This window comes from Sorex fumeus, unplaced genomic scaffold (genome assembly GCF_029834395.1).
Source record: "Sorex fumeus unplaced genomic scaffold, SorFum_2.1 ptg000246l, whole genome shotgun sequence".
NCBI classification, from domain to species: domain Eukaryota; kingdom Metazoa; phylum Chordata; class Mammalia; order Eulipotyphla; family Soricidae; genus Sorex; species Sorex fumeus.
This window is the reverse complement of record NW_026606303.1, coordinates 43,851-60,396: the sequence shown is the minus strand read 5'-3', so window position 1 is coordinate 60,396 and position 16,546 is coordinate 43,851. Positions and strand designations below refer to the sequence as shown.

The following is a 16,546-nucleotide window of genomic DNA, read 5'->3' as shown; positions in this document are numbered from 1 at the left end:
TTCCTTCAAAAACTAGAAATTGAGCTTCCGTATGACTCCACAATACCACTTCTGGGAATATATCCCGAGAGTGCAAAAAAGCACAGTAGTAATGACATCCGCACCTATACGTTCATTGTAGCACTGTTCACAATAGCCAAAATCTGGAAACAACCTGAATGCCCGAGAACAGACGACTGGTTAAAGAAACTTTGGTACATCTACACAATGGAATACTATGCAGCTGTTAGGAGAAGTTGAAGTCATGAAATTTGCTTACAAGTGGATAGACATGGAGAGTATCATGCTAAGTGAAATGAGTCAGAAAGAATGGTATCGACATAGAAGGACTGCACTCATTTATGGAGTATAAAACAAGATAACATGAGACTGACACCCAAGGACAGTAGACACAAGGGCCAGGAAGATTGCTCCACAGTTGGAAGCCTGCCTCATGGTGGGGGGAGACGGAGGGGGAAGGCAGCTGGAATAGAGAAGGAATCACTAAGAAAATGATGGTTAGAGGGATTGGTCGGGATGTGAGATGTGTGCTGAAAGTAGATAAAAGACCAAACATGCTAACCTGTCAGAATTTGTATTGCAAACCATAATGCCCCAAAGTAGAGAGAGAGTATGGGGAAACGGTCTGCCATGGAGGCAGGGGGAGGGTGGGAAAGGGGGGATGTACTGGGGCGATTGGTGGTGGGGAATGTGCACTGGTGGAGGGTTGGGTGTTTGATCATTGTATGATTGTAACGCAAACATGAAAGCTTGTAACTCTATCTCATGGCGATTTAATAAAATAAAATAAAATAATTGAAAAACTATGAAGCTTGGCTGGCCATTCTGGACTGGCCCTGATCCTGCGTGCTCTACCAAGTACTCCCAGGGGTGCAATGGATTAATTTTTTTCTTTTTTCTGAAAGGGGACGACAGGTCAAATTAGTATAGAAACCCTTGTTATAATATACCTTTATTAATATAGGACCCTTTGTTAAATTAGTATAGAAACCTTGTTAGTATGAAAATCTTTGTTTAACCATTCCAAAGCCTGCTGGGCAAAGAGTGGGCATAAGACCCAAGAGAGGCCAATCTTAGCTGATTGATTGAAATCTGAATCTTCAAAGGATGATGGAGGACTCCGCACAGAGAGCAGCTAAAATGCAGCCTCTCTAATATTCAGGCCTTGGAGAAAACTTTGTTGAGTTCTTAGTTCCTCAATCCTTGGGTCTGTGTTGTCTTTTCCAAAATCTGATTAAAAGCCTTCCTTTGGAAAAAAAATCTTCCTTTGTTTCCATTCCATTTGCAATATTCATTTCTGCTGCAATTGGCCAAGATGAATAATTTCTGTTGTTTATGTTACAATTATGCTGAATGGACAGAACTCCTAAAATCAAATCACGCAGTAACTTTATATTTGTTTAATATCTCATTATTTCTCTCTCTCTTTAAAGTTATTTATTGACTCATCATGAGAGCAGTTACAAAGCTCTTGGGTTTAAGTCTCGGTCATACAATGATGAAACACCCGTCCCTTCACCAGTGCAAATTTACCACCACCATAACCCCCACCCACTATACCCCCCCAGCCCACATCCTCCCCCTATCTGTGTGGCAGATGGTTTCTTCATTACTCTCTCTCTCTCTATTTTGATTACATTCAATATTTCGACACCAGACCCACCATTATTATTTGGGATTGTACTTACATCTGCGGAAAAGGCAACATTAGGCAATTTGTTTTCTATTGCTGATCATGAATAACGATTTTGGATTTCTGAAATCTTAACAATTAGATCTGGAGGGATTTCTGCCAAAAGCCGCTGGGTTCCAAGATTTGTTTCTGAGTCTCTGGTATCATGGCCAAAGCAGTTTGTTGAGTAGCCACAGGGTCCATTTGTGGGCGGTAACTGGGGTCTCTTTGGGCTGTGGGAGGGAAGAGGCAGCCTCACCCCATCCCATCTCATTATCTCTTTATAGCTACTTGTGAGCCTTGCTCTTCTCTGACTCCTATAGAGCTACTCCAGAATTTGAGAGAGATGGCTCTGTAGTCAAGATTTTGGGCTCCATTTCTAGCTCTTTCTCCTCTTAACTATGGGAGTTGATGCACCCCAACCTCAGTTTCCTCCCCTGCAAGATGGAGAAGAACAATACCTACATTTTTAAGTCATTATAAAACGTATATGAATTTCCAAAGGTAAACTGCCAGGGCTCTTGGCACACAGTTCAGTCCTGAGAAGTGCTTATGGAGATGATGGCAGTGGTAGTGAAGCGAAGTTGCCTGGCTTAGGAGGCCATGATTGCTCTCAAGGATCTTTTCTCTCCTTATCTAAATCCCTGGAAAGAGTTCAAGCACCACCATTTCCATAAGGTTCACACAGGTCTGCCAAGTGCACATTCAACTAACACTTGACTTGCAGAAATTATAATCTGGCGCAGACCCATGATTGTGAAAAGTGTGTAAAACATCACTACCCCAATGATAAAATCATTCCTTGAAGGTAAGAATGTTATTTTACATATTGAGAGGTTGGGGGTGGAGAAGCCTCCCAAGCAATGCTCAGGGGACACTCCTGATAATATCAATCAAGTGTGTAGTATGGGGCTGTGCTTGGACTCAGGAATACAGCTCTTCACAGCTATTTCTCTTCACGTGGTAACTATTATTGGGTTCACCCTGTACCCAAGAGGTCTAGAACACTGAACTTACAGTTACAGACTCCCCGAAGTTCTTCCCAGATGAAAGAAAAAATAAATTGAGAAATGGTAACAGTTTCCAATAACAGAAGAATTTAAAGAATGTGTTCTATGTACGGTGACTATTTAGATATTTTACATGTATGTATTAACACTTTTACAACAAATGAGGGTCAGAGAGACATAGTATAGGTTTCCTCTGCTCAAGCATGAGGTAACTCTGGATTCAATCCCCAGTACTGCAACCCTCAGATTATCACCAGGATTGAAACCTAAAGTAATGGGCTGGGAGTAGGTCCTGAGTTTCGGAGACTGCCCAAAAAAACATATTAAAAAATAATAAACAAGTTCATTAAATGAACTCAACCCAAAATTCAAGACAAATAGCAATGTTCAGTGCTTTTTAAAGAATGAACCTGAGTTCTCACTCCCAAATTCATCATTGGGGTTTTTTACAATTTTTACAATTACAATAATCACACTCAGCTCCTGGGAGAGAACAAGGCAGAGTCTCCTACCCTATGCCTGACTGTCTCCACCAGGGTCCAACAGCTGAAGACCACCGAGGCCCAGCCAAGGCCATACTGAGACCACTCTCCACACACTTGGATGAGCCTCACGCATAAAAGAACTGACAGAGGAACCCAGGTGTGTGGGACCCGGGGCTGAGATCTCCAAGCCTGCACAGTTTGGGACTGGACCTGCCAGTAACTAGACAGTTACACCCTCCAACTGCCGTGTAACTCCAACAACGGCCAGGATCCAGAGATTATCACACTCAGCTCCTGGGAGAGAGCAAGGCAGAGTCTCCTACCCTATGCCTGACTGTCTCCACCAGGGCCCAACAGGCCGCGTGACATCTTATCATCTCATTCCTCATTTGGTCAAACTGGCAGGCTACCAAATGTAACATGCCCACACGGCAGAGTCTGGCAAACTCCCCGTGGTATACCCAATATGCCAAATACCAGTAACAATGATGGGTCTCATTCTCCTAACCCTGAAAAAGCCTTGAATATGGCACTTTAAAAAAAAAATCTCAGGGCTAGGACGAAGAAGACGTTACTGGCACCTGCTCGAGGCAATCGACGAACAACAGGGTGGTCGTGATCGTGATCGTGATTATTATTTTTACTTTTGGGGTCACACCTGGTGCTGCTCAGGAGCTATTCCTGGCTCTGCACTCGAAATTATTCCTGGTGGTTCTCAGGGGACCATAGGAGATGCTGCGGATCGAACTTGGGTTGGCCATGTGCGAGGCAAACTCCCTGCCTGCTATACTATTGCTCTAGCCCTAACTTGATCATTGTTTGGAAGATTATCATTCCAACAGTGAACAGAACTACCGACAACACAACTTTCCCTTGTACAATTCAGAAAACAAAACCTGGGAGACTTAGGGGCTGGAGCGATAGTACATCAAGTAGGGCAAATGCTTGCATGTGGCTCACCCAGGTTTGATCCCTGGCACCCTTGATGGACACCTCAGCCTGTCAGCAGTGAATCCTGAGTGCATAGCCAGTTATGGCCCCAAACAAAAAACAGACAAAAAAGATGGTGGACTTAGACGTTGATAGAAATATTGCTATAATTCAGGCCCAGCTGGTCTTCTCCTCAATGCTTATGCTTTCCCCCTTTCAGTAAGTAAAGAACAACTTCTGAACCTGCAAATCTATTTCCCTCCAATGATAAATACTCAACTAATATGTTGGCATCTATAAGGTGAAATGATTTTTATTCACAAAGCAGCACTGCAAATAGGATTAACAAATATCACTATTGCCTTGCTCAATAGCACAGCGGGTAGGGCATTTGCCTTGCACATGGCCGACATGGCCGACCCGAGTTCGATTCCTCTGCCCCTCTCGGAGAGCCTGGCAAGCTACTGAGAGTACACACAAGGGCCAGGAGGATTGGTCCGTCGTTGGAAGCCTGCCTCAAGTGCTCTGGGAGAAGGCAGCTGGAATAGAGAAGGGACCACCAAGTCAGTGATGGTTGGAGGATCGCTTGGGATAGGCGATGTGAGCCAAAAGCTGACCAAGGACCAAACATAATGGCCTCTCAGGAATTGTATTGTAAACCATCATATCCCAAAGTAGAGAGAGAAAGTAAGAAGGAAACTACCTGCCATAGAGGCAGGGGTGTGGTGGAGTGGGGGTGGCGGGAGACATATTGGCAACACTGGTGGTGGAAAAGCTACACTGGTGTAGGAATTGGTTTTCGATCATTGTGTGACTGAAGCTCTAACATTAAAGCTGTCACTATCTCGTGGCAATTTAATAAATAAATTAAAAACCTAAAACTCTCAACAAGCCAGTCATAAAGGAACAGACCTCAGGTTCATCACCTATAGGAAACCCATGTCTAACATTATGTTCAATCACAAAATAAATTAAAAAAATAATAAAAGTAATCACTTTATTCATCTGAACTCAGAGCCACTACAGAACATAAAAATAACCACCATGTCATGTCTTCTAATGTGTAGCTTATTGTCATAGAGAGCACTGTTAACTTGGTTGCATACCTACATAACAAACCAACAGGTCGAGTTTACAGTTTTTTCACTTTTGTCATCTTCCTAACCATTCAAACATTATTGATTTCAATGACATCTTCCATGTGAGAATTTTCTAACTCAGCACCATCATTCCATTACTCTATCGTCCCGCTGATCTCCTTAACAGACAAACATCAGTTGGTACATCTGCTAATAATTGGAATATCTTTGACTAAATTTGAACATACGTTGTTTTCTTTAACATATTTGTTCTAAGGGTTTGGAGTGATAGTACAGTGGGGAGAGCATTTGGCTTTCATGCAACCGACCCAGGTTCTATCTCTGGCAGCCCGTACAGACTCCTGAGCACACCAGGAGTACTTCCTGAGCACAGAGCTACGAGTAACCCCTGAGCACTGCCAAGTATGACCCCAAACCAAAAATAATAAAATAATATATTTGTTCTAGTGTGCCAGAGAGCTGGGATCCCCAACACTAAGATGTGACAGGTGCTCAGTAACTGTGTTAAATAAATATTCAATCCATATCATTCAATCCAATATATAATAACTTATATATTCAACCAAAATTTAATCAATATATAAAACATTTCAGGTTCCATATTGGACAAAAGTACAAAGAAAAATAAAGGTACAAAGAAAAATAAGCCACAGCCTTACCTTCAAGAGAATCTAAAATAGCCAGAGAAATAGTGCAGAGGTTAAGCCATTCACCTTGAACAAGGCTGATCCTTGTTCTTTTCCTATAAACTCCTTCTTGTGCACATGCAGACAAGGTTGTTGCTTTTAGGCCACAGGTACAGTATCTTCCTATCTGTAGGCCTGTTGCTAAAAGGTCCTTTTACTCGACCCACTCAAAAAGATAGGTTTCGGGGTGCATACATTTTCACTAGAACAAATGGTTGGATGGGAGTAGGAAAGGGCAGGTTTTGGAAGGAATGCACACATTTTGGCTTGAGCATAAATTTGACCTATTTTCAAGAGAGCTATCAGCGAAAGCATCCAATGAGTGGCTTGTTCTGAGTTCAAAGAATAGTCTGATAAAGAAATTGAAAGCCACTGGATCCTTTGTTGTTTATTTATAATATAAATTATTTATTTATTTATTTGACATTTGGGGTCACATCTGGAAATGCTGAGGGGTACTCTTGGTGGTTCTCGGGAGACCATATAGGATGTTGGAGATCCAATTCAGGTCAGCTGCGTGCCAATGCCCTACCCGGTGTACTACCACTCCAGCCCCACAAAAATGACTTAAAACGTTGAGGGCAGAGACACAGCTCTAAATATGAGCACATGGTTTGAAAGCAGGAGGCCTGGGTTACATCCCAATATAGCATGGTCCCCTGAGCACTGAGAGGAATGATCACTGACTGCTGACCACTGAACCATGATTACCCTTTGAACACTTGCGGTAATGAACCAGAAAAACAATAAAGTTCTGAGACTTTCAAAAATAGCTGAGTGGAAACTTTTTGAAAGATCTCACAGGATGGACAGCAAAGAGTAGAGAATCTAGAGAACAGTTATTTCAAGCTCTCAGTTGTTATTATGGCAGAGTCAGGCGAACTCCTGCTAAGATTATACACATAAGGTGAATAGATTTACCTGATAAAAATGTGATTTTAACTACTCCCTATTCATTCAAACCACATTTACTTGTATCTATCACATTTATGGATACTTGCTATCTACTAAAGGCAAAGAATGGCTATTTCATTTAATTTTTACCATTAAAATAAGTCTAGGAAATTATTTTCTATGTATCATCTAATAAGCACTCCCTTTTAGTATTTTATAGAGTTAATTTCAACTGATGATTTGTCATTTGCTTTGTGAAGAACCAACTGAAACTTAACCTATAATAAGGGAAAAATACAGTAATACATTCAATACTCTACACACACACGTCTATGTAGGTATATGAATTTTGGTGCAAGGAACTGAACCCAGATCTTTTGCATGCAAGGTATATTATAGTTTACCATTAAGCCACATCACCAGCTTTGAGGTTATACTTTTATATAATATCTTCCATTTATATCTTTGACCTATCCCTAGGTGAATTAGGAAATAAAGATATCTTTACTATCTAGTTATCAGCTTCACTATCTAGTCATACCTTTCCTATCCAGTCACAGCTCAGTTTGGAGACGAGGCCTTTTAAGAGTGGTTATTAGTTATTTATGGGCTTCTCTTCTCATGGATGTCTTCATTTCAAAAGCTGAGTTCAAATGTTACCTCCATGGTGGGGGCAATTTTGTTGCACCAATTATTATTTTGGGGGGTGTCACACCTGGCAGTGCTCAGGGGTTATTCCTGGCTCTGCACTCAGGAATTAGTCCTGGCAGTGCTCAGGGGACCATATGGGATGCCAGAGATTGAACCCAGCTTGGCTACATGCAAGGCAAAGGCCCTACCCGCTGTACTATTGCTCCAGTCCTGCATCAATTATTATTCTTCAGTTCTTCATTTCACTTAAGTAATGCCTTGGAAGCAAGCTCATTTGAGGCACTGGAAAGAGAAAGACAATCCTCAGCAAGTGGCAGTTGGTTCTCCCATGAAACCACCAACGTTCATCAACTCATGAAAACAAGCACCTCTTGTTTAAGGGAAGCCTGGGTCTCATAAACAGTTTTTCAGGTATGTATGCAGATAGGTCACCCAGTGACTATGTGATGTGAAAAATTCATGCCAGATTAGCAGCCAGAAACTAGGAGGAAATGATTTGTACTGTACTACCTCCACCATCTCGCCAGAAATTCCGACTTTATCCTTTCCCCCCGTTCATTCCACTCTATTTATGTTTTAGATTCCTCACGGACGCCAAATATGCTCTGTCGTAGAGTCCTGCTTTTGTTGTTTGTTTTGGGGCCACATCTTGTGATGCTCTGGGGGAACGCCTGCCTCTGCACTCAGGAACCACCCTCGCAGTGCTCAGGGGACCATATAGGATGCTGATGATAGAACCTGGGCTGGTCATGTGCAAGGCAAGTTCCTTACCCGATGTACTCTCTCTTCAGACCCAGCCCTGCATTTTCTATTCTCAGTGATCTGATAGGACTTCACCCAGAAAGCCAAGGGGCGTACAGCTTTCCATTCAGATTTCTACTCAACTTCTTCATCAGTAAGTTTTCTTGGACCGTTTGATAAAAGAGCACCCGTTCCTCCTCTTCAACACTCCTCCCTTGGAGTCCTTTTTCTATTTACTCTTTGAAATTCTTTTTCTTTGTTTTTTGCTTTTTTGGGTCACACCCGGTGTTGCACAGGGGTTGCTCCTGGCTCGTGCACTCAGGAACTACTCCTGACAGTGCTCAGGGAACCATATGGGATGCTGGGAATCAAACCGGAGTCAACCATATGCAAGGAAAACACCCAACCTGCTGTGCTATCACTCCAGCCTCACTCTTTGAAATTCTTATCCATATGTAATGTACTGCACACTGACAGGAGGATTTTTTTCCCTCAGTGCTAAATCTACCTAGCCCAGAAACTTCCTTACTCTTGCTAGACTCGGCAAAATTAGTTTTTTTGAATAAAGAAAAGGGAGGAGGTGAAATTTTATAAGGTTCACAAAATAGATAACACATTAGCGGACTTAAGACAGATGAAAGGTATTAAACAGGGTGGACAGAATAGCCGTAAAAGGGGTGTTCAAAGGCAATGCAAACTAAAACCACATAATTTACTTAACACAATCTGTGTATTAGAGGGTAGGGAAACTGTGAGTCTCAATTATGGCATAAATCTTTCATAGTAAAGATTTAATTAACACACTTTAAAAAACGGAGAGTTCTTTAAGGGCAGCGATCATGTTTTACTCTTTCTTTGCTTAGTTCTAAATAATCAGCAGTTATTATACATAAAATAATTGCAGATACTCGGCAATTAGTAAATGCATATTATTAGCCAGCAAGTAATCCCATTGGTTTTTAAAACCTAAGGTGAATATTTTTTTCATTGAAAAGTTAGTACACTTTTTAAAAAAAAAAATTTAGATCCAAAGGGACCAAGAGATCATCAAATTCAGCTTTTCTACAACTTAAATGTGAAAACTGAACTATAGTGAGGTTGATTACCTGAGAATGGAACCAGATGGTTTGCAGTTAAGAACTAGAACAACTACTTTGACTCATTTTGTGCCATTTTCTTGAAAGAAGAGTTCTCAAAACTCATCTATTGAAATGATAACCACTCATGCATTTTGATGTATCTTCGAGAAACCCTGATCCAAATCTTGTACAAGAAATCCTTACAGTAAGAAGTTTAAATTAGAAAATAATTTTAAGTGAAATGTGAAAGCAGTCTACGTACGTATAAATAGGAATATAACCACATTCATTTTGTGATCGCCATATCGTAGAATAGTATGAAGCACTTAAAAATGAACACAATTTGATATGTACTAACATAGAACCTTTACCACACTGTTAAAAAAAGGGGGCGGAGGGTGCAACGCGGTTAGCAGAATGACACACATAGGACGACTGTATCTTGAAACCTGCTAGCAACTTGGTTTTCGTGCCTAACAATACACACCTGAAGCAAATACCCAGAAAACGGCGGGACCCGCACACCTCACAGAAAACAAGGGCTGCCCCTGGAAAAGTGGAGGTGTTTGACTGTGTCTGTAATGGTCTAACAGGGAGAACGCATCCATCATATCTCAGTTTCTTGTCTTAGTTGGATCTTGAATCTCTCCAGTAGCCTGGAGTGATGATTTCAGCCATGAGACACGAGACCTTTCCTAAGAGCTCTGTGTCAAGCCACGTGGATTCCAAGTGAAGAACAAAGTCAAATCTTTCGGGAGGATGAAAACAGAAAGAGGAAAAGAAAAGAAAAGACAGGAAATGGGAAGGAAAAGAAAGGAAAGGAAAAGAAAGGAAAAGGAAAAAATAAAAGGAAAAAGAAAAAGAAAAGGAAAGGAAGAAAAAGAAAGGAAAAGAAAGGAAAGGAAAAGAAAAGAAAGGAAAAGGAAAGGAAAAAATAAAAGGAAAAAGGAAAAGAAAGGAAAAGAAAAGAAAGGAAAAGGAAAGGAAAGAAAGAAAAGGAAAACAAAAGGAAAGGAAAGAAAAGAAAGGAAAAGGAAAGGAAAGAAAAGAAAGGAAAAGGGAAAGGAAAGAAAAGGAAAAGGAAAGGAAAAAAGAAGAGAAGAAAGGAAAACAAAAGAAAAGAAAGGAAAGGTGAAAACGAAGCACCCCTGGGCAAAGCAATAAGGGTTCCCAGAGGGAGGGGGGGGAGGGGAGGCGCAGCTGACGCGGACGCGGCGAGAAAGCCTCGCTGGGAGGCGGAGCGGGATTTCTTGGGGGCGGGGCCTCAGTCGCGCAGGCGCAGTCACGCTCAGGTCGCCGCCGCCGCGCCGCTGGGTCGTTGCTGCGCGTGCGCAGAAGCCGCGCCGCTCGCGCGCCGCACCGTGTCCCCGCCGCCGCCGCCGCCTGTACCTGGCGCCCGTTGCTCCCCGGCGCTCCTCCCGGGGCGCCTCGCTCTGCCTTTTCGTCCCCCGGCTGCGGGACGCCCTCCGCGGCCCTCCGAGCTGCCCGCACCCCCCTCCCGTCCTCAGCGCTTCGCCGAGCGCCCGGGAACGGCGCCGCCCCCGCCCCGCCAACGGCTCGTTTCCCGCCGGCCAGTGCGCGAGGACGCACCTGCGGGAAACGGCGCCTCCTGCCGAAAGTCGGGCTTTTCGGAGTCGTTTGAGGGAGACGGGGCGCCTGACGGCCGGGCAGAAAGGCCGAATGTCTCCGGGGTCCCGCCAGGTGCTTTTTTCACCCCCCAACTGGCGTAGCCACACAACAGACCCACTTTTAGGTGACAGTCGTGAAGCACCGTGCACAGGGGAGTGCAGAGTCCTCGTGCTTCCTGCGTTCCTGGTAACTGCAAGGTGTTCGTTTCTGAAAGTCTGTTGGGCAGGCGGCTCTGTCAGACCTCAGGTGCTGGTGCAGTTTGGTCCGGCACTTCTTGGGCCCCTCTGAAGGGAGTGCCCGCTGCTTGAGCACACTCCGCCCTTGTGACTGGCTCATTGTTCAGTCTGCTAAGCCGCTGGCCTTGCATTCTACTGACTCCCGTGAGTTTCTGCCTTTCTAAGTTTTGGCCGAACGCACTGCTCGGTGACGGAAAAAGCAAGCTGGCCTTGCTGAAGCTTGTTGAAGAAGTAGGTAACTAAATGTACTGAGGAATGATATTTGCGTTTTGTTTCCTTAGATCAAGCAATTGAGCAATGAGAGTTCAGCAAGGTTTTCAGTCTTCAACCTTTCATGTTGCTTCAATTGAGGATGGTGTTGCAAAATACCACTAGAGAGTAATGGACTTCTAGAGAAACTGCATGGCAAGTTTCAGAGAAATTAACAGTGATCTAAAGAAGAGTTTTGAGAATTTTTAGAACTCTTCTTTTATTTTGGCTTTTGGGGGTCACAGCCAGCAATGCTCAGGGATTACTCCTGGCTCTGCACTCATGAATTACGCCTGGTGGTACCGTGCATGGTACCATTTGGAGTGCCAGGGATCATACCTTGGTCAGCTGTGCAAGGCAAACAGAGTCCCCACTGGACTAGGGCTCTGCCTTCCTGAGCTCTTACTAATTGTGAATTAATTGCTTTGTGCTTTTAATTTCCTTACCTATAAAATAGAAACTGGTTAACCCCCACTATCAGAATTACTTTTTTTTTTTGCTTTTTTGGGGGGTCACACCCGGCAATGCTCAGGGGTTCCTCCTGGCTTTGCACTCAGGAATTACCTCCGGCGGTGCTTGGAGGACCATATGGAATGCTGGGATTGAACTCGGGTCAGCCGTGTGCAAGGCAAACACCCTACCCACTGTGCTATCACCCCAGCCCCCCAGAATTGTTTTATGAATTTTAGTTTTGGGGCCACACACTGCCATGCTTGGAATCACTCTTGTCAGGCTTTGGGGACAATATGGGGTGATGGGGCTCCAACCTGGATTCGCCATGTGCACAGCAAGTGCCCTACCCATAGTACTATTGTTTTTTTTTGTCCCAGAATTATAATTTAAAACAAAATCGTATTGTAGCAGGATTTCTTACACTTTTTTCTACATGTGACATCATTTCACCCAAGGCATTTATGCACAATCCAGGCATATCAAACATTTAGTATCACGGTGATGGTCACGGTCCTCCCGTTGTTCATCAGTTTTTTCCAGCGGGCCCAGTAACGTCTCCATCTCCATAGTAACATCGTGGGCTGGAGCAGTAGCGCAGGTAGGGCATTTGCCTTACAAGCGGCCAACATGGCCGACCGGAGTTCGATTCCTCCGCCCCTCGTGGAGAGCCCGGCAAGCTAGTGAGAGTATCTCGCCAGCACTGCAGAGCCTGGCAAGCTACCCGTGATGTATTCAATATGCCAAACACAGTAACAGTAAACATTTAGTAATAATTACAAATTTATTGTGAAACTTGTTTTGCTACATTTACATTTGGTTATGCAACCCCACAGTGTGTCATGACCATATGGGACGATGATCTGTTTTAAGAAGCTAGGCTCTATAGTCATATCGGTTTTATTGGGTGGTCCATTGGCTATGTACTTGCCTTAATTGGAAACGAGAACTTTATTGTTCTCTATTTTGTTGTAACCGGACAGACTGCGGTATTCATTGGCTTTTAGTTATATATATTTTGCTTTTTCTTGGGTCACACCCCGCGATGCTCAGTGGCTACTCCTGATTCTGCATTAATGAATTACTCCTGGGGCTCAGGGGACTATATGGGAAGCTGAGGATCGCCGTGTGCAAGGCACACGCCCTATCCGCTGTACTACCGGTCCCACTCCAGTTAATTTTTTAAATTAGAGTTTTGTCTTGATACCTCTTGTTAATATAAAATTGGAATTCCTAAACAAAAATGATTTTTTTACTTTAAATTTTTCTTCCTTTACAACTGAGAACACTTCTGATAAGATTGATGCAACAAAAAATAGATGCCTGTATGTTCACTGAATAGTGAAAGATTTAGCTATCTAAGAAAAGCTATCTAATATAGCCCTTAGGTAATATTCAAATGGTTTAGAATAAGCAAAATTGATTATGATACATATTTTAAAAGTGTTAAAAACCTTTAATTATACCTCTGCCGAGTTTTAAATTTGCTGTACTTAACAAATTTTGGAGGCAGTTTTATGTCACCTTCAGTGTTTAATGTTTATTTAAAGCAAGGCATAGGAATAGAAGAATAAACAGGCAGCTCTTACTTGTTTTTCCCCTCTCAGTGTGGACAATTTTCGGAAACTATCAGAACTAGGTAGTATACTCTGTCTCTTCTGAAAAGTAACCACAGGCATGTGTACTTGTTTTTATTTGTAGTGCCAATCCTCCATCTGGAATTGAAGAGGAGGCTGCTGAAAATGGTGTACCTAAACCGGTAACATAAGGCTTTGGAATTCAGTTGCTTCCGTATTTAAAATCTGTAGATTTCTAGTTAAGAAGAAAGTCTACATTTAGCTAGACTTTTGAGTATCCTGCACAATCTGGTTGTCAGGTATTTTTATTTGATGCACAGTGAAAAGAAATAGTGGGAAGGTATTCAGATGAAATAGAGTGTGTGCAGAGGTTTATTGCTTTCATTTGAGTTCTGAACCTGTTAGATTATCACAGTTCTTTTAAAAAATAATTGGTTTTTTTTGGTTTGATGTTATTTTGTATGTTGGTCTCTGACCTCATTCACCTTCAAAGTGATGTTTTGCAAGATTAATTTACCATGGTCTTTTGAAGATTTTAATATATTCAATTATTTCTATGAAACAAAGAGATTGGTACTCTGCAGGATTAAACTTGTCCTGGTAAAAATGTTTTTCCGTCTTTTTCAGACTCTGACCCCTTCCAGCCTTTTTTTCCACGTGTGGCCTGGTGGCCTGCCCTCTCCTGCTAATGGTCCTCTAGTCTCCTACTTTCTCCCACCCATGGGCATTCGGCTGGTTGCCCCTTGGAACATCCTGGTCTCATACCGTCTCTTATTGATAAATACGGGTTTAAATCATGCTTTTTTTTTAAGTTAACTAATAGGATAGTATGGACAAAATAGCTGTTTAGAGCCAAAATAACACTTTCCTAAGTATGCTGATGTTTTTTAGTTTTTCAGATAAAATATATTCCCGGTCATTTTGTGGCAAGACCTCTTCTAGATATAAATGAATACCATGACTGGTGAGCTCTTTGGTAACATTTTGTTGCTTTTCAACCTAACACTGTGCCTAGTATGATTAATTTTTTTTTGCTTTTCGGGTCACACCTGGTGATGCAGTGGCTCTGCACTCAGGAATTGTTCCTGGCAGTGCTCAGGGGACCATATGGGATGCTGGTAATCGAATCCAGGGTCAGCCATGCGCAAGGCAAATGCCCTACCTGCGATGCTATTGCTCCAGCTCCATAATTAATTTTTCACTCTTATCTTCACATTCCTTTTGCCAAAAGTTCTTCAAATACCTACTTTTTATGGTTCTATCTGCTGGATATCTTAGCACATCCCCTTAGATCCTTTTTGCAAGAGAGAAAGCTTTACATATAAAGATACATTAGGTAGTCTTACAAAAACTTCTTGAAAGCGTCTTTTTTCACATTTCTATCACTTTTTTAGGTTTTAAAACATTAAAGTTACAAAGAAGAAATGGAAACATTGGTTTCATAACTCTAATCTCATAGATGAAACAAATTGGTTACTTTTTCAGTTACTAGATGTTGAAGGTGGATTATTGAATGTATTTTATCACTGTTTATGTTGGTATAGAAAGTGACTGAAACTGAATATGATAGTGACAGTGACAGTGATGATGATGAGGATGATGTTCATGTCACTTTCGGAGACATTAAAACGGGAGCACCACAGTATGGGTAAGTTTTTAAATTTTCAATTTCAAGTCTTATGGTGCAGGGAATGCAGGGAATTGATCCCAGGACCACGTACATGTGAAGCATGTACTCTCCCACTGAAATACATCCTTTACTCCTTTAACTAACAGTTCTGCATCAAAAACTGGGTGCCATTATTAAGACTTTAGTGATAGATTCTGTTGGTTTTACACTTTTTATCATATCATGATATGAAAGCATTCTTATTTAAGCTTTACTTTGAGTTGCTAAGACAGTACATCTTCAACATTATTATAAGAAAAAATGAAAACTGTGATTATGAATGCTAACTTGCTGTGATCAGCATTTTGCAGTATATATATATATATATATATATTTGTATATCAGGTCATGTTGAACACCTAAAACAAATACTTTGTTATTTATATCTCAAAAAAATACTTAGCCATGGAAAACATTTCCTTCCTAATGGTGAATTTAATTATAAAAGTTGCATGGAATCAGTAATTTGTAATTCTAGAACTGAAAGTGTTTTTGTAAAATGAGTGCTACAAATTTTTAGATTTAGAAACTATTAAATTGCAGCTTGTATTCTTCCAATCTTGAGCTTTGGTTTTTTATATATGTATATATTTTATATATGTATATATTTTAAAATAAGGCCAAAAACTGGTGGTGTTGGGGATACTTTCAGTGGTATTCATGGTACAGGATCTGACATGTTAGGCATGTGCTTTTATTTGAGCTATTTTCTTAGCTCTAGGATTTTAATATTTTTAATTCAGTTTTTTAATTGATTTTTAAAAAATCAGAAGTTTTTTTTAACTCTGTATGGCTTGTTTCTTTAGTTTTGGGGAGTGGGAGCACACCCAGAGATATTCAGGTGTTACTCTGGAATCGATCCTTTAAAAAATACATATTTAACAGGGGTGAGGGTTGGAGCCACACCCAGCTGTGCTCAGGGCTTGCTCCTATCTCTGTGCTCAAGGATCACCCCTGTTGAGTTTTAGGGACCATATGGGGTATCAGGGATCAAACCCTAATCAACTTTGTGCAAGGCAAGTGCCTAACCTGCTGTGCTATCTATCTGGCCCCGAAGTTTTAAAATATTTTAAAATATATTTTAAAACTATATTTCAGAGTTCGTTCCAGATTTTTCTGTAGCTTTGAATGGCTGTCTGCGTGAGATGCTGAATCCAGAGTAAGCCCGCAGCTTCCCTGCTAAAGAAGATAATTTATGAAAATTCACTTAAAAAAAGACTAAATCTCCTATGTTGGATCTCTGCATACAGTGTAACTTGATAGTATATTTTTTAAAAAAATTATTAAAATTGATTTTTAGGGGCTGGAGAAATAGCACAGCGGGTAGGGCGTTTGCCTTGCATGTGGCCGACCTAGGTTCGATTCCCAGCATCCCATATGGTCCGCTGAGCACCGCCAGGAGTAACTCCTGAGTGCAGAACCAGGAGTAACCCCTGTGCATCGCCGGGTGTGACCCAAAAAGCAAAAAAAAAAAAAAGATTTTTAGTC

The 16,546-nt window shown here is 41.7% G+C and overlaps 1 pseudogene; it reads right to left on the bottom strand.

Annotated features, from left to right (window-relative positions):
- Positions 1-7,443, bottom strand: part of LOC130018269 (vacuolar protein sorting-associated protein 33A-like) — a 40,440-nt pseudogene extending 32,997 nt beyond the window's left edge.
- Positions 7,444-16,546: the final 9,103 nt, after the last annotated feature.